Source organism: Mustela nivalis (genome assembly GCF_964662115.1).
Source record: "Mustela nivalis genome assembly, chromosome: 7".
Taxonomy (NCBI): Eukaryota; Metazoa; Chordata; class Mammalia; order Carnivora; family Mustelidae; genus Mustela; species Mustela nivalis.
Window position 1 is genome coordinate 79,735,236 of NC_139026.1, and position 25,465 is coordinate 79,760,700.

At 35.6% G+C, this 25,465-nt stretch overlaps 1 protein-coding gene and 1 pseudogene across 4 annotated transcripts in view; one reads left to right on the forward strand and one right to left on the reverse strand.

The window, feature by feature from the left end:
- Positions 1 to 25,465, forward strand: part of CNTN1 (contactin 1) — a 351,845-nt gene that overhangs the window by 48,466 nt on the left and 277,914 nt on the right. The window lies entirely within an intron of this gene.
- On the reverse strand, positions 3,386 to 7,353 carry LOC309870291 (elongation factor 1-alpha 1 pseudogene; annotated as a pseudogene). Its single transcript has 3 exons — positions 7,267 to 7,353; positions 4,255 to 4,527; positions 3,386 to 4,138 (listed from the first exon to the last, which is right to left on the reverse strand). The product of its transcript is annotated as an elongation factor 1-alpha 1 pseudogene (transcript).

The following is a 25,465-nucleotide window of genomic DNA, read 5'->3' on the forward strand; positions in this document are numbered from 1 at the left end:
TTGAGGATTGGCCATTAATTTGGTGGTGCAGCAGTCACTGGGACCTTGACAAGAGCTATTGGATAGATCTGAGAGAATATAAGCCTAACTGAACTAGTTTGAGAGGATGGGAGGAGAAGGCAGCGAAATAGTATTTATATCTCTTTTGAGCCTTGGAGTAAATGTGAGCAGAGAAATCAAATAGTGGTTGGATGCAGATGTGGATCAAAAGAGTTCGTTGTCATTTTTTTTTTTTTAAGATTTTATTTATTTATTTGTCAGAGAGAGAGCGAGTGAGAGCAAGCACAGGCAGACAGAGTGGCAGGCAGAGTCAGAGGGAGAAGCAGGCTCCCTGCGATCCCATGACGCTGGGATGATGACCTGAGCTGAAGGCAGCTGCTCAACCAACTGAGCCACCCAGGCGTCCCCGTTGTCATTTTTTAAGATGGAAAAAAATTTTTTAAATCTATTTTGCGTGATATTGGGAATACTTTGGTAGAAAAAAAAAACAATCAGAGAGGCAGGTGGGGTGAGGACAGATTTTTGAGTATTATCCTTGAGTAGCTAAAAAGGTATGGATAGGTTCCAAGCACACAAGGAGGGATTAGCTTTAGGTAGTAGTAGGACAGTTTATGCATATTAACAGAGGAAACTATGTGGTTTAGGGACACAGATGAATGCAAGTTGGTGGGTGTGGTACTGGCAATATTTAGAATTTCTCTTTTGGTTGCATCTTTCTTTTCAAAGAAATCAAAAGCATAGACATCAGCTGAGAACCAGAAAAAAAGAACTATGCTAGTGAGGGAATGGAGGTGCAAAAACTCAGTTTGGTGGAAGAGGATTATAAAGAAAAAAAATGTTTACTTTGGAGATATTATGTTTGAGGTCCTGTGGGTCATTCAAGAAGACATGATGTGCAATCTTTTTGCTCAGTCAGGAGATGAGGTTCACAAACAATTTTGGATATTAATGGTAGAGTTACGGTAATTTAAACCATGATGTAAAAGATACGGCCAGGGAGAACTAGCAAAGTGAGGAGAGGCGGCCAAGGTCATAAGTAAAGAATTTTATTATTTATTTAGGTAAGGGAAACAATGCCAGCAAAGGAGAAAAAAACCAGAAAGGGACAGAGAAAACTAAGATTAAATAGGAATAATAGTGATTAGAATAACATAAGAGTGCTCAGTTTGTAAATGAGTTCCAAAAGAAAGAAAACTAAAAAGATACCATTACCTTTTGATTGTTAGAAGGTTATTGATGACCTCTGAATTGCTTATGAAGAGTGTTAGGTTTATGAACTGAAGTTTCAAGATATTTGACCATGAGAGCAAAAGGACACCTTACGAGAGGTTAGTGGCTTTTAAGTGAAGTATACCAAGGGAACTTTCATATTTTAATAAAAGTTTACTAAGTATCTCCTTTAGATCAGACACTATTCCAGATAGCCTTAAACAAAGTGGACATTATGAACAAAATTGACAAAAATCCCAATCCTTAATATTTTATATTCTAGTTTAGGTTGTCTCGTTAAGCTGTTTCTTTTAGCCTAGGAGGACTTGACCATTTAGAAGTTTTATTATCAGGAGAAAGTAAAAGGAGAGAGGAAAAGAACAGGTGTGGCTCTTGGGCATGGCAGAGCCAAGGGAAGAATGTGGTATCACTTAATATCACAAGAGGAAACAATGACAAAATATCAGACAGGCCTCCTTAATTTTTAGTTTATGGCGGACAAGGATTTTGTACAAAACACTATGGTTCAATGAAAAGAACAATATAATAGATTTCAGAAGACTGTGATTCTATACGCACAACTTGACTAGCTATATCAGCAAAGGAAAGAGCCTTCAGGAGTTATAGCTTCCTCATGTGTAGATTAAAGGTATTTCTTCTGTGCAAGATGTTATTCCTTTGAACAGATGAGACTATATATCCTCTAACGAGCCTTATGAATCAAAGAACTTTTTATAAGAAAATGGCAATAGCTAGGGCACATCTGCAAAATCTTGTGATTCATATTTTGTGGTTCTTAAAATCTAATTATTTTATGATTATTGTTAGTTTGGAGTGAAACTACATCTTTTTATTTCACATTTTTATTTTGTATTTGTAAAAATATATTTATATTTATAAAATCCCTGATTTTTTTTATGAGCAACTTAACAAAATATAGAACGTATAATTTCTTTTGACCACTGTGCGCTAACACAAGAACAAAGACTTTAGTATGCCCTGTGTGATCACATGTTTATAATAGATGAGCCTTGGCTTACAATAACTGCTTTGTTTTGAGGTTTATTAGCCCATGCCTTAGTGCAATTGAACTTGTCCTAAATTCACTGTTTCAGAGCTACAACGTGTGTAGCACATTCATTGTCCTATGAATGATACTCGCTTACTTGAGTCCAGACAGTAAACTTAGAACTTCTCAGGTCCTTTTCCTTATAAAGTCTAGAAGCTTCTGTTAAAATATTGAAATATGTAAAACAATTAAAATATTTCAAATGGTGGACCCTTTATATGAAACAATTTTGAAAAATATCTGCTTTATGGGATCACCTGTATGGGATCAGGCTCGTCTCCCACCCTACATCTAGCTGCTAGCATTAATGACTGAGAGCCAAGTATAGATTTCAATTTGTGGTTATTTTATTTAATTCCAAATAAGACAATTTTATGGTATGTTACATTGTTCATATTCTAATCTCTGTTGCCAAGAGTTCCCAATAATTTTGAAGACTATTACTTAATATTTTAAAATATCACAAAAGTTAAAGACAAAAAATTTGAAGTGTATAATGTGTTAAACTCTGTAGAGTACCATCTGATTTATAAAAACAATAATACTATGTTTTCCCTTATTCTCTTCTGTATTACTAAATCAAACAAATAAGTAATTAAAATACTAAGGTAAAGAGGGTATCTCATTCAATCCGTTCTTTTTTTCTCATTAAACTTTTGTTTTAATCTCAAAATTCTGTGACAGATTTTTGGTCAAGTTTTTTCCATTAAAAAGTTCCAGGGGCGCCTGGGTGGCTCAGTGGGTTAAAGCCTCTGCCTTCTGCTCAGGTCATGATCCCAGGGTCCTGGGATTGAGCCCCACATTGGGCTCTCTGCTCAGCAGGGAGCCTGCTTTCTCCTCTCTCTGCCTGCCTGTCTGCCTACTTGTGATCTCTGTCTGTCAAATAAACAAATAAAATCCTCGGGGGTGGGGGGAACCTGCCCCCCACCAAAAAGAAGCAAATGGTTCACAAAATATACTCCTTTTCTTTTGAAGGTTTTACAATGCATTAACCAAGTCTTTTACTATTAAATTTCAATGGCCCGTTGACTTGAACAGTTCTGAGACTGTTCTTCCACCCCTAATTAAGAGTTGGGTGGCAGGTATTGGTGATATTGGTGATAATATTCATTTAGCCTTCTGAGCTTTGTGGGCAGAGTTGGTAATCTTGCCAGTTCCAGCTGCTTTCTTGTCCACTGCTTTGATGACACCCACAGCAACTATGTGTCTCGTTTCATAAATAGCAATGCAGTCCAGAGGAGGATAGTCAGAGAAGCTGTTAACACAGCTGGGCTTGCCAGGAACCATATAAATGATGACAGCATTACCAGATTTCAAGAACTTGAGACCATCTTCCAGCTTTTTTCCAGAATGATGATCAATCTTCTCCCTCGGCCCAGCAAACTTGCAAGCAATAGGAGCTCTGGCACAATCCAGCACAGGTGCATAGCCAGCACTTATTTGGCCTGGATGGCTCAGAATAATCACCTGAGCCATGAAACCAGCTGCCTCCATTGGTGGGCCATTTTCGCTGTCATTGGCCACATTGCTGTGACGAACATTTTTGACAGATACATTCTTGACACTGAAGCCCACATTGCCCCCATGAAGACCCTTACTCAAAGCTTCATGGTACATTCCAACAGACTTTAGTTCAGTTGTAACACTGAGTGAAGTAAAGGTGACCACCATCCCAGATTTAAGAACACAAGTCTCCACCTGGAACACAGGGACAGTAACAATACTACAAATTTTGTAGACGTCCTGGAGCAGCAGACGCAAGGGCTTGTCAGTTGGATGAGTTGGTGGCAGAATGCAATCCAGAGCTTCAAGCAGTGTGGTTCCACTGGCATTGTCATCTTCACAGGTGATTTTCCATCCCTGAACCAAGGCATGTTAGCACTTGGCTCCAGGATGCCGTCAGCTTTTCAATCAGAAATTGGCATGAATACTACTTTGTTGGGGTTGTGGCCAATTTTCTTAATGTAGGTACTGACTTCCTTAATGATTTCCTGGTATCTCTTCTGGCTGTAGAGTGGCTCAGAGGAATCCATTTTGTTAACACCAACAATTAGTTGTTTCATACCCAGTGTGTAAGCCAGAAGGGCATGCTCATGGGTCTGCCCATTCTTAGGGATACCAGCTACAAATTCACCAACACCAGCAACAAAAATCAGGACAGCACAGTCAACCTGAGATGTGTCTGTTATGTTTTTGATAAAGTCTCCATGTCCTGGAGCATCAGCTATGGTCACATAATGCTTGTTGGTCTTAAATTTCCACAGGTATCAAGGGCGATACCACTTTCACATTCACTTTCAGTTTATCCCAGACTGAGGCGTACTTGAGTGAGCCATTTCCCATCTCAGCCTCCTTCTCAAATTTTTCAGTAGTTCTTTTGTTGATCCTACCATATTTATAGATTAGATGACCAGTAGTGGTAGACTTTCTCTAATCTATATGTCCAATGATGTCAATGTTGAAATAAATCTATTCCTTTCCCATTTTCGTTCTGGTGTAGTGACACCTGTGTTCATGACACCTGTGTTTGTGGTGGCAAACCCATCGTGAAAATAAGTCCATTTATTTTATAATTAAAACTGAAGTTCAGAAATATTCTCTGACTGCCCAATCTACATGATTGAAATATAGAGTATGGAATCTCCCCATCAGTGTATCATTGCCCTCAGTGGTTTTCATATTTAAGTATCTGCAAATACAGTGGTGGTAGTGGTAGTGAAGACCCTATAATGAGATAATTTTTCCTGCACAAGGGGCCACAAACCATGTGCCTATCCTGAGGCTCTAGTGATTCTGACCCATTCCCACTAAAAAAAGTGTAGAGAAGAAAACTTTATCCAAACCGTCCGCTCTGCTTTTCATCCTCTTCATCTTCAATATTAGTTTTTTAAAGATTTTATTAATTTATTTAACAGAGAGAGAGATCACAGGTAGGCAGAGAGGAAGGCAGAGAGAAGGGGGAAGTAGGCTCCCCACTGAGCAGAAAGCTCAATGCAGGGCTTGATCCCACGACCCTGAGATCATTACCTGAGCCAAAGGCAGAGGCTTAACCCACTGAGCCACCCAGGTGCCCCAATATTTGTTGCTTTTTTAACTTTCCAAATTTACTGCTATTAAAAAAGGTAGAAAAGACTGAAGAAAATTGCAATTACCCATGGCTCCATTACTCAGAATAGCTACTCCTAATACTTTGCTATCTTGTCATTTTTGGTATGATTATTCATTATTCATGGTATGTTATTTATAATAATATAAATGGTATATTTATTACAAAACTAGACTTAATATACTGGTATATTATTTATAATTGGTATATTATTAAGTGTATTATTTATAATTATTTATATTATAATTTATATTTATATATTTGCATTATATTATTAATATAATGTAATATATTTATAATACAATTAGGTATACTATTTATAATAAATATGACAATGAATATTTTAGAAAAACAAGGCCATTTATTTTACACTGTTTTGTAGGATATAACAGTGTGCCTGGAGCAATGTTAGATATCCTTACACATTCTTCAAGATTATGATTTTTAATTTCCCTATCACATTCTAACATAAGGCTATATTATAATTTATTTAATCTCCTACTGTTGGGAATCTATATTATTTTTAATTTTTTGCTGTTATAAAATAACCAATTTTTTTAGACTTTGGCTTTATATTGCTAAGTTACCTTCAGCAAGCTGTCAACTGATATCCCAACTAGTATGAGAATACTTACTTTCTTTCATGTTTCTCAGTACTGGGAACACTACATATACAGATAGGTAGAAATACAGATACACATGTACGTATATAAACACATATGATAAACTACAATGCACACATTTAAATATAAGCAAGAATATTGTCATATCTTTTGTTTTATATCATTAAATATAAAGTTAAATATTCTTCATATGTTACTAGCTATCTCTACATTTTCTTTTGAATTTCTCAACCATGTGCAGTTTTCATCACGTAAGTTTTCACCACATAAATTTCACAATATGTTCTAATATTTTATTTATTTTTTTTGTTTTAATATTTTAAATATAAACACAGCTTCATCAGTTCTGTAAATTTAAAAAATTGCTTAGTTAGTCTTACCATTTATTCTTCCAGAAAAGATTTTCTATTTCTAATTTGCTTACTCTTCTAAAGAAATTTATCTGGGAAAAGAGAAGTCACAGCAAGTTTGTCCATTGGCAGAAATGAACAATGGGTGTAGAAAGAAACTGTTGATACAAGAAGACAAGGGGGGATTTACCAAAGTGATGCCAGTGGGCAAGACGGATGGAGTCTGATGTACAAGTGAAGGTGGTGGTTTTGTAGAATAACACTTACCTGATGTTTATTCAGTAAGGATGGAATGGGGGAGGAAATGTTCACAGTTTAAGGAGAGAAGAGTAAGTATAAAACCGTAATCTAGGTCAGTGGGAGAGTGAATGGTCTGTTTTAACAGCCCTTTTCAGGATACTGTTCATGAATGGAAGGCAAAACCATTCAGCATTATTGTGTAGTAAGGACAAGTTGGGGATGAATGACAGGGAACAGGTGGTAAATCCAAGGATTGTAGGTCCTGCGGGGATAGGAAAATCATTGCAGTCAGAGTGCTCATGGTGAGTGAACTGGGAAGAAAGGACGTTTAGTTGTCAGGGAGTATGGTGCTAGAAACTGAGATTATGGAGGGGTTTTCTTATTGATATGACCAGAGGAGCTGAGGTAGTGTTGATGACAAGATCACCGAATGAGAAGTAGTCAAAGAATCTAGAGGCCAGAGTGTTGAAGGAGTCATGCCTAGAGATACTGAAACCACCCCAAACTGAGATGAGATTAGTGTTGGAGGTTTTGACAATAAGCAAAGATTTCTGAAAATTGGGTAGGTGACTATAATAGGAAGAGGTACTCTATGGTGCAATCTAATACAATATTCAAAACTGAGGGTTGAACTAGAGAGCCCGTGCACTAGATGTTTGCTAGGCCTACACTATTTTCCACCAGGCCCCCCAATAGTTTTTCCTTCTCATTGATTAGTTGTTTACCTGTCACTGCCTTTAAGAGCCTTTGTCCCATCATCCAATCTAAAACACTCCCTAAGGCATGGCTCTACTGTGTATTTTACTTGTTTTATATTTAAAGAGTATTTATAACTAACAACATATCTTGTTTACTTACTTGTTTTTATATACTGGTTCTCTTATAGAATGTAAGTATTTTGAAAACAGTGATTTAGCATGTCCTGTTTGTGGCTGATTTCCCAGATTTATGATTAACTGACACATAGTAGGCAGCCAATAACTCATTGTTGAGTGAATGAATGAATGAATGAATATTTATAAGATTAATTATTCTCTCCCACTTTTCTGTGACTTCTTCCAAAATCCAAATATACTTTTTAAAAAAATTTCCCAACTCGAAGCATCCATTTTTCTTTTAAGAATTGCTATTCACAACCTTCTCCTCAAGAATGGTGAATTAGTAATGCAGTAGGAAAAAGGTATAAAGTTGTTCTGTTTGCCTAATGCAGTTATTAGTTAGGACTCAAAGATGCTGTCACTCATTACTTCAGAAAATTCTCACCAGTAAGATAATGAACTTGAAGTACAGTTATCTCCTGATTAGTTGGTTTCAACTATCACTCTCCTGTCATGCTTAGCCAATAGTCAGCTTCTCACAGAGTAGTACCCCACAACTGTAAACTTGAATCCTCTCTCCATATGCCTATACCCTTTGCTTACTTGTTTTGACAGCAGATTAAAGATAAGTTGAAAATCTATTCCTCAGAAAAAAAGTAAAAATAAAATGATTTAGCTGTATTCAGTGTTTTTTTAAATATAAAAACAAATCTTTTTATTTTTGCTCTAAATAGAAAGCAGATAAATTTATGTTCTTATATTTTAGCAATAAGTAGAAATGTTACATGACTAGTTAACATGCTATTTAGTTTATATGTTGAAAACTATATATAGTATAGTATAGTAGCATGAGCCCTTGGTGTTGTCAAGGATTAATTAAGATAACAAATGTAAATTAGTTTCCCCTTTTTTCTCTCTAACAGACCAGATATGAGTTATTCATCCTCTTACACACAATAAAACTATCACCTTAATTTGATGCCCAAGGCAAGAGATTTTTTTCTACATTGTAGATGGTTATTAGGTAGCATGATTCTAATTGTTGCTGCTCTATTTTTATGAAGTACCATTCTGTAATCAGATTGGTGATTTAATGTTTCTAATCATTTACATTTTTAAGCCTCTGGTACTATGAATATTTTACAGAGTAGTCGATTTATGTCTGTATACTAAGAATATTTCAACTTTAAAACAAAATGTTCTTTTGGTGTTTTGAGAATTTTAAAGGCAACTTAGAAATCTACCATTTTAAATTCCACCATTTATTGAGCATTACCAAGTGAAAGGCCCTGTATCAGCCAGCTTGGGCTGCCATAACAAAATACCATGAAAGTAGATAGTTTAAACAATAGAAATTTATTTGTCATGGTTCTGTATGCTGGGAAGTCCAAGACCATGGTGGGTTCTGTTGAGAACTCTCTTCCTACACTGCAGATGGGCACTTTCTCATTGTGTCCTCACAACGGCAGAGAGAGAAAAGATCAAACTCTCTAGGGTCTCTTATGAAGGTATTAATTCCATTATGAAGACTCCAATCTTAGGACCTCATCTGAAGCTAATGCCCTCCCAAAGGCCCCATCTTCAAATATAATCACTTTGGGAGTTAGGACTTACATTTGAATTTGGAAAGACCCAGTTCAGTCCATAGCTGACTTTGAGCTAAGAAATACATGCAGCTCTTTTGAAGTAAAAAATGAGACCATAATTGCAAGAGGTTACCATCATTTTAGATTTTCCTTGGAATGTGGCCCTTTATAGCATCTATAAAATTGTGTTTTATATAGATTATAAAGCATGTATGGACACTCTGTATTATAAAATTTTGTACCCAAGTAGACTGTGGGATGAGTTTCTTTTTGTTTTATTTTGTGTATATTATGAACAACTTCTTATATGTACAAAACTAGACTGAAAAGTCTAATGAATTTTTAATGAACCCATTATCCACTTCCAATAGTTACCAACTCAAGATGAATGTGTTTTTTTCTATAACCTACGTACTATACATAACTTGCCTCTGGTCTGGAATCACCAGGTTTTTTTCCAAGTTGTAGGATTCCTTTAGTATTTCACGTTTTTAATTTTGTTGCTAAGATATCTCTTATGGCTACTGAGTTGGTTATTGGGTTTTTCATTTGTTTTGTTGAAAGTGTAGGGAAAATGTTTTTGTTTTGATTTTGAGCAGACACATTGCTAGTTCATACTGATTTTTATAATTAAAATTCAAGCTTTCAGAAATTTTAGTTAATTCCTCCCATTTTGTATCACTATCTCTTTTCTCCCTTGCCAAGAATCCTAATCGGGAAAATCAGGAATGATAAAATTATATTATCCCAAAAATCACACATTTATTTCATCCAACATTATACATACAACAATGTATGCAATAAAAACACTACCACCAATATTATTATTACTGATAACAGGTAATTTTTTTAATTCCTTTTGCCCATTGACTAGCTCACTAGGAATCTGCAGTCAAATCACTCTGTGTATGTGTATTTAATTTTTGTGCGTGTGTGGTAAGAACACAAGATTTAAATCTTCGTAATAAGTTTCTATATGCAATGCAAAACTTAACTATGGGGACAGTGTTGTAATAGCTGCCTCTAGAACTTATTCATCTTGCATAATTGAGACTTTATGACTGTTGATTAGCAGTTCCTCGTTGGTTCCTCTCAGTGTGGTAAGCCACCAACTGGGTTCACATTTAGATTCATTGGTTTTGCTTTACATTTTAATTTTAGGATCTCCTTTTTAAAAATTGGTTCTGTTTTATAATTAACTGAAATATTTACATGGTTCAGTGACAAAAATAGAAAAGAAATTACATTTTTTAAAAAATTAGTTTGTTGGAGCCCCTGGGTGACTCAGTCAGTTAAGTATCTGCCTATGGCTCCAGTCATGATCCTGGGGTTCTGGGATCAAGCCCCACATTAGGGTTCCTGATCGTCAGGGATTCTGCTTCTCCCTCTGCCCTCACCCCACTCATGCTTGCTCTCTGTGTCTCTCTCTCAAATAAATAAATACAATCTTTAAAAAAATCTAGTTTATAGTTCATGTCCTGCACTCTCTTCTGTTCATCCACTTATTGATTAAAAAATAGTTTAGGGCACCTGGGTGGCTCAGGTGGTTGAGTGTCCAACTCTTGGTTTCAGCTCAGGTCATGATCTCGTGAGTCCTGACATTGAACCAGGTGTCAGGCTCCATGCTCAGCAGGGAGTCTGCTCTAAGATTCTCTCCTCCTGTCATTTCCCCAACTTGCATGTGCATTTTCTCTGTCTCTTTCTCTAGAATAAATGAATAAATCTTAAAAAAATAGTTTATGCTTATATTGTCTTAAAAATATATGTCTGTATATTTTAGTAGATGAATGGCATCATAGGTAGGCCATATATTTCTATATATCTATATTTATATCTGTATCTATATATACGTAGTTAAAATGTGCTATTGAAATGATAGTCTGATTTTCTTTCTCTAATAAGTGACTTACCATTGTATATGGCTGCTGAAAGATTTTTTTTTAATTTTCTTTAAAGTCTGATAATTTTACTAGGATGTGTTTTGCTGTGGGTGGATTATTTTCCAAGGTATGCAGTATGACCTTTCCAAAATATAGGTTCAATTTATTTTCCTTTATTCAGGTAATGTTTTTACACTGTAGCTTTTGATACTTGTTCTGTGTTTTGTTTTTATTTTATAAGGATATAAATGAGCTCCACTTCAAATTATTCAATTAATAATCACTAATATAAGTTTTACCACATGGGGTCAGTTTTGGCCCAAATGCTGCTCAGTTGTATTAGAGGTATGTTACAAAGCATTTCCTTTTTGATCTCCTAGTTAAAGGCTAGCGATGTGTTCTGTGACTTGGCTTCCCTGAATTCAGCTATGCAAGCTGTAAGCTCCAGTACACTGAATTGTTTCTATGGAAAAATAATAACTCTTGTCAAATAAGTTTAGGAAAAAAAAATTGGATTATTCAAATTAAACAGGTTTATTGGAAATATGCATTATAATCTTCAGAGGAAATTACATGCAGCATTTTACAAATGTATTTAATAGCTAACCTTTCTGTAAATAAACACATTAACATCTCTAAGTGAAATACAATTTGGAAGATATTGACTTAATACATTTACTATGAAACTATCAACAGATTTAACAAAACACATTCAAATTTTTAATATTTCCCATTTGTATCAATTCCTAGAGAAATATACTCTATATATTAGTGTAGTAACACTTCCTTTTATTTATGCAGCACTTAATTTTCTCATAAGATAGTAGAGTCTATCTTTTTAAAGTATCTTTGACTTCGGGAATTATGACAAGTTTTGTTCTTTACTCAATACTCACTAGAGGGGGCGCCTGGGTGGCTAGTGGTTTGGGTCTTTGCCTTCGGCTCGGGTCATGATCTCAGGATCCTGGGATCCAGCCCCACATGGGGCTCTCTGCTCGGTGGGGAGCCTGCCTCCTCCTCTCTCTCTGCCTGCCTCTCTGCCTACTTGTGATCTCTGTCTGTCAAATAAATAAAATCTTAAAAAAAAAATACTCACTAGAGTACTTCTATTCTTTACTTTGCAGTTTTCTTTTCTTCCCCTTGTAAACTTTTAGTAAACTATTTCTAAATTGTATGATTCAGTAAATTTTGATTACTGCCTCTCAGGTCGCTGTTAGAAAAATGACATTAGAGCATATTGTGTGGGTAGCAGTTCTTCTTAATCAGAGAGAAATATAGGGACAGAAGTGGATGTCAGAGGGTGGAAGATGCTGAGTTTGTTTTTGAAGAGGCTAAGGGATCCATGGGAAATATTCAGGTTTCATGGCTGGTAGATAACTGAAAACAGGACTGTGGCCTTTAGAACAGAACTTGGGAATGGAAATAGATTTGAGAATCATATGTTACTAGTAATGAAAATCTAGAGTGAGTAACATCTCTCAAGAAAAGTTAGTAGATGGGACGCCTGGGTGGCTCAGTTGGTTAAGCAGCTGCCTTCGGCTCAGGTCATGATCCCAGCGTCCTGGGATCGAGTCCCACATCGGGCTCCTTGCTTGGCAGGGAGCCTGCTTCTCCCCCTGCCTCTGCCTGCCACTCTGTCTGCCTGTGCTTGCTCTCGCTTCTCTCTCTATGACAAATAAATAAAATAAAAAATCTTAAAAAAAAAAAAAAAGAAAAGTTAGTAAAGAGAAAGGAGAAATTGATCAAGATAAAAAGAAAAAGACTTTTATATGCTTTATTCAAAATTCTTTTGTCGTACAAAATACACCTGTGTTTTATAAAGTTATCTTAAAGAAATCAAATGTAACAATTCAAGAAACTATACATTTTTAATATACCTGGTAAGAGTATTTGAAAATTTACAATTTACTCTGGTTATTACTATAGTCAAATAGCACTATGAAGTAAAATTTTTACTCTTCAATTATTCCCTTATAATGGAATTGTCTTATTTTTAGTATCCATTATTTTTATGTTACCTAAAAACCACTTGCAAAGTTCTTAAACCAAGGTAATTTTCCATATACTTTTCTAATTTTTTTCTCTTTTTTCTAAGTGAGAATAACTTTTAAAATGTCTTTTAAAAATTAATTGGCTTTCCTAAGTTAATAAAAATTGAAAGAATAATTAATATTTCTTCAGTTTTTGAATTCATGTTTCTAAAAAGGAAAATTCTTTTATTTTTTTTTAATTTTGTTTATTTATTTGACAGAGAGAGAGACACCGAGAACAGGAACACAAGCATGGATAGTGGGAAAGGGAGAAGCAGGGCTCCCACTAAGCTGGGAGCCCCATGTGGGGCTTGATCGCAGGGTCCTGGGATCATGACCTGAGCCGAAGGCAGACACTTAACCACTGAGCCATTCAGTCTCCCCTAAAAGGGAAAATTCTTTATGTAAGAAAGTATTTCATTGTAATATCTCAATTTATTAGCTTTTACTCCCATAGACTGATAGCAGGAATTTAAAAATTAATTTTATTTTCAGTAATAGTGGAGATTGGTTTTACAATCCTAATTTATATTCTTATTATATTTTGTTATCTTTTAGAATCCTTCATGACATTGGTGTAATGGTTCATAATTTATGGATTATTTATAGTTGTCATATTACTTAATTTTTATAACAATTCTGTGAGATGGGTTTTATGGAAAAGGATATTTCTAATCATAATTCAGTGTCCTACAGCTAGTAAGGGTGGAAAGGACCCTTGATCAGCTCCTCCTCTATATCTCGTGTTCTTTGACCTTACTTGAGCCATTTCAAAATGGTATCATATTTTTGTACTCTTCTTGCAAGTCCCTTGGGAACGCATTCTAAGTTAGGAAATTATAGTTTATGGAAAATGACTAGGGCATGACTAATTTCACTCCCCATCCTACCCCTCACTTAAAAAAAAAAAAAACTAGGTACAAGAGTCTCCTATGAAACTGAAACAAATACTACATTTTTGGGGTTATAACAAAGAAAGGTTATTTTCATCTCTAACAGTTCCTGGCTGGTCACAGTGTTCCATGCCACAGAAAAGCCTGAATAATTTCTTTAAAGAAAGCACTGAAGCCAAGAATTAGCATTCTTTCTGGCTGAACTGCAATTGCACACAGGTTGGCCTCTTATTTTTGCAACAGTGTTTCATTAGGTCAGCTGAAAGTTTGCCCTCTCTGTTCTAATGCAAAATGATAAAGGTAGACAAGGAAGGGGAGAGTGGGGGGCTTCAGTAGGAGATTAGCTCTGTGGTACCTGTAATCTACACTTTTCAAATTTTAAATAATTGAAACCTTCATGCTTATTGCAATCAAGGTCTGCTTATTTTTATTTTATTGTACATAAGCACCAACTTTTCCTAATACATAGTTACTCAAACTCTGGTGGTCTTCCCCAAAGCAGTGTGCTGGGATGATGACTGTGAGCTACTCCTCTAGAAGCAGCATCAGCAAAAGGTCTGAAAGCAGATAGTTGTCTTCCAGTTGTAATTCTTTTTTTTTTTTTTTTTTGCAATTTGTTATTGTAAATTATACAGTTACACTATAGTCTTCTGTAGGGAAGTATAAAGAATTTATTATTGTTATTTTTATCTGTGGATTCAAATTCTGTTTTAAAAACCTTATTAGGTGGAATAATTCTATCAAGTGACATTAGTTGTAATAATATCTTTATCTGAAACACATGAACAATTTAATTATTACTGAGAAGGGGAAAAGAATAACATTATATTAAATTGGACCTCCTTAAAATTCTTTTAGAAATAGCAATTGAATATAAAGTGCATCTCATGAGTGTCCATAGCCAACAAGTAAAATTGTAAGTATAAACAATAAAATTATAGATTTAGTGTTTAATGATATTTATACTGCACTTTATGAGTTGAAATGTAATTACTCTACAATTAACTAATGCAAGACAAAAGTCTGAGGTCTTATTTAACTGAATATAGTAGGGGCACCTGGGTGGCTCAGTTGGTTAAGCAACTGCCTTTGGCTCAGGTCATAATCCTGAAGCCCAGGAATCAAGTCCCACATCGGGCTCCCTACTCAGTTGGGAGTCTGCTTCTCCCTCTGACCTCTCCCCTCTCATGCTCCCTCTATTTCATTCTCTCTCTCTCAAATAAATAAATAAAATCTTAAAAAAAACTAGATATAGTATATAATATCTTTTCTTTATTTAAATTTTTAATATTTCTTTCACCAGGGTTTTTGCACTAATTTATATATTTTAGAATATTCCATTAAGATATTACTTATCTTGATTAATGAATTTGCAGGTTGCACTTAAATTTTGCCTTTCTGTCAAGAGCCTTTTTATTATCATCATGGGCCTGGCCCCACACCATGTTTAGATATTTTTAGGGCAATAATGAATTGCACTATTTTTGGAGATATACCTCTTTCTTTGCCCATTATCTTAAGCAGTTGTAGAGAAACAAAAGAGAGAGAAGTGTTTATTGAGGGGAGAAAATACAAGGGCTTCAGGACTACAATGCTGAGGTGTGAGAAAAGTGTTCTTCTAGACTGATTTGCACTCTGGTACACTGCTCTTCAGAGGTCAGGAAACTGAGAGTATAATCCCATCAAGTTTGAAGAAACCACCTTAGTTATGCCAAGCTTTGTATTTCAATAAATATTACCAAATCCTTCTTTTGATGCAGTCAGATTACTTGAGCACCCCAAAGGATGCCAATGTTACCTGGAGAGAAGGTCCTTTATATAACAAATTGGCAGTCCTCAAAATCCGTGTTATTCTGGAAAGGCAGATTGACCAAGTTGACCATCTGGAAAGAGAATAGCTCTCAAGACCAGTGTTTCATTCAGAAAATTTTCAGAGGAAGTAATTAAGATCCTGTTAAGCTTTTTCTCAAGAGCCATTTATGTGTCATATTATTTGGAACTGGGAAAAAAAACTAGTGCTAGAAGAATTGAATTTATACTAAAAAAGTATATAAAAATGAAAACAAAAATTTTGTTTCAAAATTGTTTAAATATTGTCTTCAGATTTTATTGACTATTTATATGTGTTTATTTTAGAGCTTTGGGCATTGAGACCATGAAAATAATGTTTAAAGATGGTCTTTTATAGTTAATAGTAATTTGCATATTAAGGTTCAAATTGGAATTTTAGAGGTTAGATGCTGCCATAAGGAGTGTGGAAGGCTTAAGAGATAACATACAATTGACAAAAATATAACCACAAGAATTTCTCAAATGTGTGCGTAAAGGAACAGATGTATGCTCAGAGACCATACAAAAAAAGACTGAGACTGGCCTGACTTGGTTAATGTTTTTTCTATTACTTTTTCTAATCTGAAACACATACTATATGTAAAATAATAAATATGAAATATGAAGCAATTAAATTTTACTAGTGACAGTGAAAGAAGCAGAGGCAGGTACGTTATGAAACTGTGACTTGGAAATGTCCTTATTAGGATTGCAATTTTAATTAATGTTTTCCAATCCCATGAGTTGGATCTTACTTTGCTTATCAAGCTACAAGCCTCAGTACCTTTCCATTTGTTGTTAAAGTATTTTGTGTACTTAGTAGAGAAGACTTCTCTAAGGAAAACCTGGGAAAGAAATCCAATAGGGTCTCATGAAACCCACAGATATATATGTTATTTCAATAGGAAATCACATTAGGAATAAATCTCATTGTACTATATCTAAAAGAAAAAAAAAACAAAAATAAAAAGTGACATCTGTGAAAGCTTGTTAACTTATTTAGAATCACAGAACATATTAGAATTTAGATTAAAACCACTTCTCTATGGATTACAAACCAGATGTTTTTCTTCTACACCAGCCTGACTCTCTGTAGTCTTTCCTTGAGCGGTCAGTATGCACATTTTTTCCCACACTGGCTTGAGGGTGATTTACAGAGCAGCTTAATTTTCAACTGAAGTCAATGTCTAATGTTATTTCTTTTATAATGCTATTCTTGCAAATATTCTGCTAGAGATGGGAAATTATATATTTAAGAGGATATGCCCTAGTATAGGTCGTTCAGAATTAGGAAACCTAAGAACATTTAATCTGTGTTGGTATAGAACTAGTTGTTGGTGCAGAATTAGTCCTCATTTTAGGACTAATTAAGATAATATTAATAAATGAGAAAAATTTGTATTGCTATTTTTATGAACCTTTGAGCTACAGAGTTAAATATATGATGGGCAACTATGGGCTGTGGTTACTTATAGCATTATGTGGGAGGAGAATGCCCAATTATAAAATCAAAGTTGGCTTGGGGCAAATGGTGGATTTATAACATAGCTGACTGAAAATAAAATATAGAGTCTGTTGTTATTATTTGATAACACCAATTGCTTAATTATACCAATTGTATAAAGATTTTTAGTTGTTGCAAAAACAATTTAAATGTTCCTTATGCCCTCCATTTGCTCTCTGGCTGATTAAGCAGAGGAACAATAGGAGTGTGGAAATGGCGTGGAAATGGTGGTTGGTGGAGGGGAGTCTCCTTTTGAGAGTGACCTCTACAGCACCAGGAAAGTTTATGGTAGTAGTAGGAGAGAAAACAATGAAATTCCTTCGGAAAATAACTAAATGTTTCCTTCTTCATTTGAGGCTTTTCTCCTTTATCTTAGACTATATTGTACACATTCTGTTGTCTTGTCAACACTTTTGCAGTAATGCTGAGGGAGTAGATTGTTTTCTAAATAAGAAAATATGGGACATACACACAATTTGGATGGAAACACACCATAAAAGTCAGAGGGAGACTATCACTTAAGACTTAAAGCCCTCCTGACTCCTTAGCTTCCTCAGGAAATCATGTTTATACATTTACATGTTAAAGTTTTTTTTTTTTTTAAAGGTTTTTAAATTATTTATTTGAAAGACAGAGATCACAAGCAGGCAGAGAGGCAGGCAGAGAGAGAGAGGAGGAAGTAGGCTCCTGGCAGAGCAAAGAGCCCAAGGACCCTGGGATCATGATCTGAGCCGAAGGCAGAGGCTTTAACCCACTGAGCCACCCAAGCGCCCCATATACATTTACATGTTAAAGTAAACTTGCCTGGCAAGAAACATGAATGAATAGCCAGAAATTAGAATGTTAACTTTGCCTTTACCAATGACTTTCCATGTAAGCATATTTCTCATATTTGTTTTATCTGCAAAAATAATATAATGCAGATGTTATATAGAACTGTGAATTACTGAAGTGATTCTAATAGGGTTGTTTCTAAATTGCCTTCAAATTTCTGAGGAGTGTCTGCATTAAAGGATGGGTAAAGGAGCTCACGGAGGAAACCCAAGAATGACAAAACACGGAGAGTATGGTGTGGCTTGAATGAAGAAAGCATTACCAAATGGAAAGAGGGATAAAAGATAATAAAGCTGCATAAAGGCTAAATAAGATCAGAACTAAAAATATATGTTTTTTGAGTTACTTGTCATTAGGCAATCGACCTCAATGAGAAAACTTTCAGAGCTGAGAGGAAAAAGAGAGCCATCTCCAGTGTTAAGGAGTAGAGTGTATGTGAGAGCTTAGAGTCCAATAATGTGATGGGGTAGCAAGGCAGGTGGAAGGGGAGAGGAATATCAGACTGAAATAGAAGGCAAAGCTCAACCTCCTCCTCTCAGAAGCTAGAAATTTATATTATAGTATATCCTCCAGACTTTATCTAAATTGACTCCTGTTATATGGAGTGACTTAAATGTAGATGAGGAGCAGAGTCCTAAACATTATCTGTATTTTTGGTTTTCTCTGTTGTTCAAAGTTGTGGACAGGATCGAGAAGAAGCATTGTAAGTCATTGTTTGCCCTCATGGTCTTGCCATCAGATAAACCTCGCATTTCCTGCTTCAGTAGTCCTTCCTTTCTTTGATTGTTTTCTCACTTTCCTTATGTTCTTCTTAGCCAAAACAGGCCAGAATATTTTGTCTTTCTTCCCCCCCAGATCCAAGGTTCTAAAAGTATTCTTCTTGTGGGATTTTGAATCACAGTTTATTCAAAGTTAATTATGTAGTTTAAGAAAAACCTTCCAGTGCCAAAATAGATATTTTTATGCCTTAAATGATTCCTCTTCCTTAAGAATATATATGTATATATATAATCTGAGTGATATTCAAAATATTTAACAACAAAAAGATCCTGTATCTATACTTTTATCTGAATCTATATCAATTTGTATATATGTGTGTGTATGTGTGTGTGTGTGTGTGTGTATGTTTATATGGTGGCATAAGCTATTGGAAATTGATCTCTTTAGACAAATGTGCATTACCCATTACCCTGTGGCAGTATCAACTCTTTTAAAGATTATTACAATGTAGCCACTGTTAGGTCTCCCAATAATGGGTCCGTGATTAAAGGAGTGAGACTGATATAAAGTGAAGGTCAAGCAAAGCTTTATTCCACACCAAGCATCAAGAATCAGACCGAACATTTGGGGCTGCACCTCCTACAGAGAGGGCGACCCCTCTCTGTTTCACAGACTAGCTTTTAAGGGCAAAGGCCATATGTTTGGGCCTGGCCACGCACAGGTGGCCAATGAGATTGTAACACACAGAGAAAGCTCCACAGTCATGCCAGGTCACACATAAGTGACCAATTGAATTACAATCTACCCTATAGTAGACATTTGACCTAGCCTATCACCTTGGTCAGAATTGGCACCCAAAAGGCTCCCAAAGGGCAGGGCCCATACTCCTTGGTAACTAAGGAGACAGTATGCGCCCCCCCCACCCCCCCACTGATTGGATGTCTCTACCTGGCCTGACCCACCCTTGTGTTTGGGCTTTGTTACCTGGGGCTGGTTTCCAGGACTTGTTTTTAATTAAGTCCCCTGGGGGAAGAGGAGCAGGGACAGTTTAAAGGTTAAACAACAAGGTTATTGTTTAATGGATGTGGAAGCACTCTGGCTAAACAGGTCCTTACAGCCACTGTATCTCTTGACTCTGATATTAATGTTTATATAAAGTAAAAATTTCACTCCATGAAAATTAATACCTGAATTTAAGAAAACTGATTTCCAGACTTACATGAAACAAACTTCTGATAAAACACTATGTAAACTTGTAGCCTATTTCCTTTTGATAGTGACTGACTTGGCAGTTGCTATGCGAGAAAAAATGGTAGTACGATTAAGTGTGCTTAATTTTTCCTTTTAAATTCATCCCTTGGAACAGTGGTGATTCAGATATTTTTCCATCCTCTCACATGCAGAAAAGCTGTATTTGTTTAAAAGATAAGAATATATGTTAAACCTAGAAAATAATTTTATTATATACTTTATTGACTTTCAGAAAGTTAAGTTTGTGCTGGGATTACACTTGAAAGCCTATTGTAGTAACCCAGGTATTAGCACAGGCCAGGTTGTTAGAGGAGGTGGTGACAGGTGGTCAGATTTCAGATTTGTTTTTGTAGGTAAAACCAGGGCCAGCTTCACAAGTGTGATATCAGTGTGATCACACAAAGTCATTTGCTCAGAAAAGCCCATGTTTGGTTTTAGGCTCTGCTGTTATCATCTTGAAATTATTATTCCTGTCTTTATTGAGAGGCAGTTAACATATAACATTGTGTAAGTTCAAGGTGTCCCATGTAACAATTTGATACACATATATATTTGTGAAATAATGTCCATAATAAAGTTAACAACTCTCACTTAAAAAAAATGTGCTGTTGTGCATAGTGGAAAGCTACAGAGACTTTGAAAACCAAAACTGAAATGAAAATAAAACAAAAGACGGTTGCTTTATGATAGTGCTCTGGACTCTTTATTTAAAAAAAAAAAAAAAAGTTTTTTCTGACCTCTGCTCTATTGATGTTGCTATTTTAAGTACTTTGTGGTGTTAGACACAGATCTCTGTTCTTTTTTTATTCCATTTCTTTCCCCACCCCCATTTTATTTTATTTCTTTTCAGTGTTCCAAGATTCATTGTTTATGCACCACGCCCAGTGCTCCATGCAATACATGCCCTCCATAATTCCTACCACCAGGCTCACCCATCCCCCCCACCTCTCTCCCCTCCAAAACCCTCAGTTTGTTTCTCAGAGTCCACAGTCTCTCATGGTTTGTCTCTCCCTCCAAATTCTCAAGAAACAAATTGTGCCACCAAGAGAGAGAACAATTACAATTTCAAACAAATTCAAATAATTACTTATCAGCAGATATTAGGTTACATGATTTATATTTTATATGTTGTTGGATCCCCCCAAAATTGGGTACTCCAATAATGGGTCCGTGATTAAAGGAACGAGACTGATACAAAGCGAAGGTCAAGCAGAGACTGATACAAAGCGAAGGTCAAGCAAAGCTTTAATTCGCTCCAGGCATCAGGAATCAGACCGACTGTCAAACAGACCAATAGGGGCCGCCCCTACAGAGAGGACGACTCCTCCCTGCTTTCCAGACTAACTTTTATAGAGCAAAGACCATGTGGCTGGGTCTGGCCACACACAGGTGGCCAATGAGATTGTAACACACGCAGGAAACTCCACAGTGATGCTAGGTGACCAACTGAATTACAATTTACCCTAGTAGACATTTGAACCAGCCTAACACCTAGTTCAGAATTGGCGCCCAAAAGGTGCCTAAAGGGCCTAAAGGGCAGCGCCCATACTCCTTGGTAGCTAGGAGACAGTATGCGCCCCCACTGATTGAATACCTCCAGCTGGCCTGACCCACCCTTGTATTTGGACTTTGTTACCTGGGACTGGTTTCCCGAACTGGCTTTTAAATAAGTTGGGGGGGGGGAGGCGCAAGGTCAATTTGAGCTTTACAGCAAAATGGCAGTTCAACTGGGGTGGGGCTGCTCTGGCTGAATAGGCCCTTACAATGTAATTGTCAGAAGCATTTGTCCAGTATTGGACACTAGACTCCAGATATGGTCCTGATCAAAGGTAATCTTCATAACACTTTTTTTTTTAAGATTTTATTTATTTATTTGCTTGTTTGTTTGTCAGAGAGAGAGAAAGAGAGTAGGCAGAGTGGCACACAGAGGCAGAGAGAGAAGCGGGATCCCCGCTAAGCAAGAACCCTGATATAGGACTTCATTGGTATCAAGACTTGAGCAGAAGGCAAATGCTTAACCAACTGAGCCACCCAGAGCACTTATTTTTATCAGCACATTTCATATCTTCCTTCCCTAAAATTTAAGATCAATGGGAACAAAGATGTATTTGATGTGTTCTTGTTGGTTATCACTGTATTTGCAATACCCAGAAATGTCTGGAACATAGAATGAGCTGAATAAACTTCTGTAAATGATTTTTATTATCTGTAACATAAATTCTTATTCTGTCATTACTGATGACATTTTATTGGGCATTCTCCTTTCATCTCTCTCCTTAGCGTTGACTCATAGTCAACTTGATCAATTGAGATTTGCATATTTTTGTTTTTTCTTTGCTTGATTTTAAAACCATGACCTCCCTATCCTGTATGAATGTAACTGGAAACTAGTAGTTGATACTACTTTACAGAAGGCAGCAAGAGTCTCATGAGCAAAACCACAGAATTGCAAACCAGTAGAACTGTAAGATAAATCACTTGACTGATGTAGTTGGGTTGAGTTGATCAGTAAAAAGAGGTGAGTAGAAAACAACTTGGACATGGGATAATTTCCTTCGAAACTATATCTGAAAGTGAGGATTGTTGATGGAAGTGGGATTACATTTGAAAGGGTTGCTTGAAAGAGTCCAAGGTAGTATGGGCTTTGTGTGGTTAGAATGGCACTGAGAAGGTATTAATGGTTATTGTGTCAGGAGAATTTCAAAGACCAGAATTCATTTTTGGATGATTAAGGGAAGAAATGGATCTGTCAGTAGTTTTATCGTCCCTGGGAAAATCTGCAATCTCACAGGACAGCATATAGTGGAATAATGATTACAGAAAATGCATTTGAGCTAGTAATAATCTCCTTTCATGGAGGAAAAAACTAATGGTGATTGTCAGCTCCTGTGAAAATTTTTATAGAAACTAAAAGGTGGTAAAATCAGTGCTTTGAAAAAGTACTTCACCTCTTCCTACTTAGCTTAATTTCATGGATACTTATAGAAATCACACATTTCACTCCATCTCAACATATAATTTAGCTATTATTTAATTTTTTGTTATAGAAACATTTAAATTAGATTTATACTTTCCTAGTTTTAAGCTTTTCTTTTTAACCTTTTTTAGCTTTTTAAAAAAATCAATGTTTACTAAAATTTATGAGAAACAGGTTAAGGCAAAGTGAGTCTTATGTATTTCTTTCTAATATTTAATAGAAAGTGGTTATTTTTCTTTGTCTACTATATGAACATTGTCTACTATGGACTGTCTACTATATGAAGGAGAGATTTATTTTAATAACTTTACATACTATATTTGAAAAAGGGCTAACATTCATTCCTTCATTCAAATGAAGGATTCAATTGAATGGTTTAATAATATGTATTATAATATTAAGTTATAATTTTATATTATAATTATAATAATTTTATAATTATAATATATATTTCTTTAGGTAGGTTTCCTTCTTTAGATCTTAACTTGGGGAAATTTTTATTTATTTATTTTTAAATTTTTATTATAATGTATTTTTTGCCCAAGGGTACAGGTCTGGAATCATCAGGCTTACACATTTCATAGCACTCACCATAGTACATACCCTCCCCAATGTCTATAACCAGCCACCCTATCCCTACTCTCCTACCCCTTTAGCAGCTCTCAGTTTGTTTTGTGAGATTAAGAGTCTCTTATGGTTTGTCTCCCTCCCAATCCCATCTTGTTTCATTTTTTCCTTCCTTACCTCCTACAACCCCCAACCCTACCTCTCAAATTCCTCATATCAGAGAGATTATATTATAATTGTCTTTCTCTGATTGTCTTATTTTGCTCCATGTAATACCTCTAGTTCCATTCATGTCGTTACAAATGGCAAGAATTCATTTCTTTTGAATATATATATATATATATACCACATCTTCTTTATCCATTCATCTGTTGATGGACATCTAGGTTCTTTCCACGGTTTGGCTATTGTGGACATTGCTGCTATAAATATTCAGGTACACATGCCCCTTTGGATCACTATTACCTTGGTGTAGTTTTTAGGTGGGAGGTATAATTACTTAGAAACTTGGGCGGTTTCGATTTAGCTCTGCAATTTTTTTTCTGTTACATTTTTAATTAAAATAAGTATATATTACATCTCTATAATCTGATATCCTGATGAGGGGTAACGTATGTAGGTATGTTATGAATGAACCATGGTTAATCTTCATTTATGTACTGTTTACTTTTTACATATTTGAAGAGCATTTTCTCTCAATTTAGGTAAAACATGAATATGCTGTAAGTGTGGAAATCATTTAGAAACCAAGTGTGCAAATACCTAAATTCATGAATATCACAAAAGACTACAGAAAGAGATAGTTACATGATGTTTGTTATTTGTAGGCAAGTTTTCATAACCCAAGAATGAGGTTAAACACAAAGAACTAACACAATGGCTACTTTAAATGGTTTGAAATTGCTTTGGGAGGTATGACCAAAAACAAGCAAGTGAGCAAATTTAAAAAAAATCTTAGAGGTCAATATGAGGCAAAAATGTACTATAAGTAATATATTGCTACATAGTTACTTTATGAGTCAATTCTGGATCTAGATAGATTCTTAATGTTATAAAACAAAAGCTTACTTGATTCATAGAATGTGGCCTATTAATTATCTATTGTAAAGGCTACAAAAGCAACTATTTAGGGCATTTGCCTCATTCTGCATGATTAGCTGTAATCTTATTTCAGCTCATCACACGGATGTTTCTGTATTATTTTGTTTTATATTTCTATTCTTTATTTTAATAAAGATTTTTATTATTTTTTGACAGAGAGAGAAAGCACAAGTAGGCAGAGAGGCAGGCAGAGAACAGAGGGGTAAGCAGGCTCCTTGCTGAGCAGAGAGCCTGACACAGGGCTAGATCCCAGGACCCTGAGATCATAACCTGAGCCGAAGACAGAGGCTTAACCCACTAAGCCACCCAGGCGCCCCTATATTTCTATCCTTATGATAGGTTCTGTGTTCTTACAACACTCTAAGACAGATGAGACTAAGCATTCTTATGATTATGTCAATTACTACACATGTGAGATCAAAACCTCTGCAAATATACTACAAATCATTGAATTTACACTTTAAATGGGTCAATATTATGGCATATAAACTGTATCTCAATAAAGCTGCTTAAAAAAAAAATAGATAGAACCAGGACAGGATTTTACTTGCAATCACTAGTGATTTGTGACTTGGGACTCTTGGGTCTTCTGTAACATACCATGGTGTCACTTATTTATCCCCCCATTTTTATATTTCCCAACTTCAAAAATTTCCAATGACCTTCCATTATTAAAAAAAAAAAAATGAAACAAGTTTTTGTCCTTTCTTCTTCCTTTTATGCTTTCTTCTAGAGTTTAGATTTTAAAAAATAGTCTATACACTCTATTTCTACATCTTTGTCCCTGCACCTATTCTAGCCCCTTCCTTTACTACTGGGTTGAGACTTACTTTGCAGAATTCACCTGTTACTCTTGAATTGCCAGATGAAGTGATTT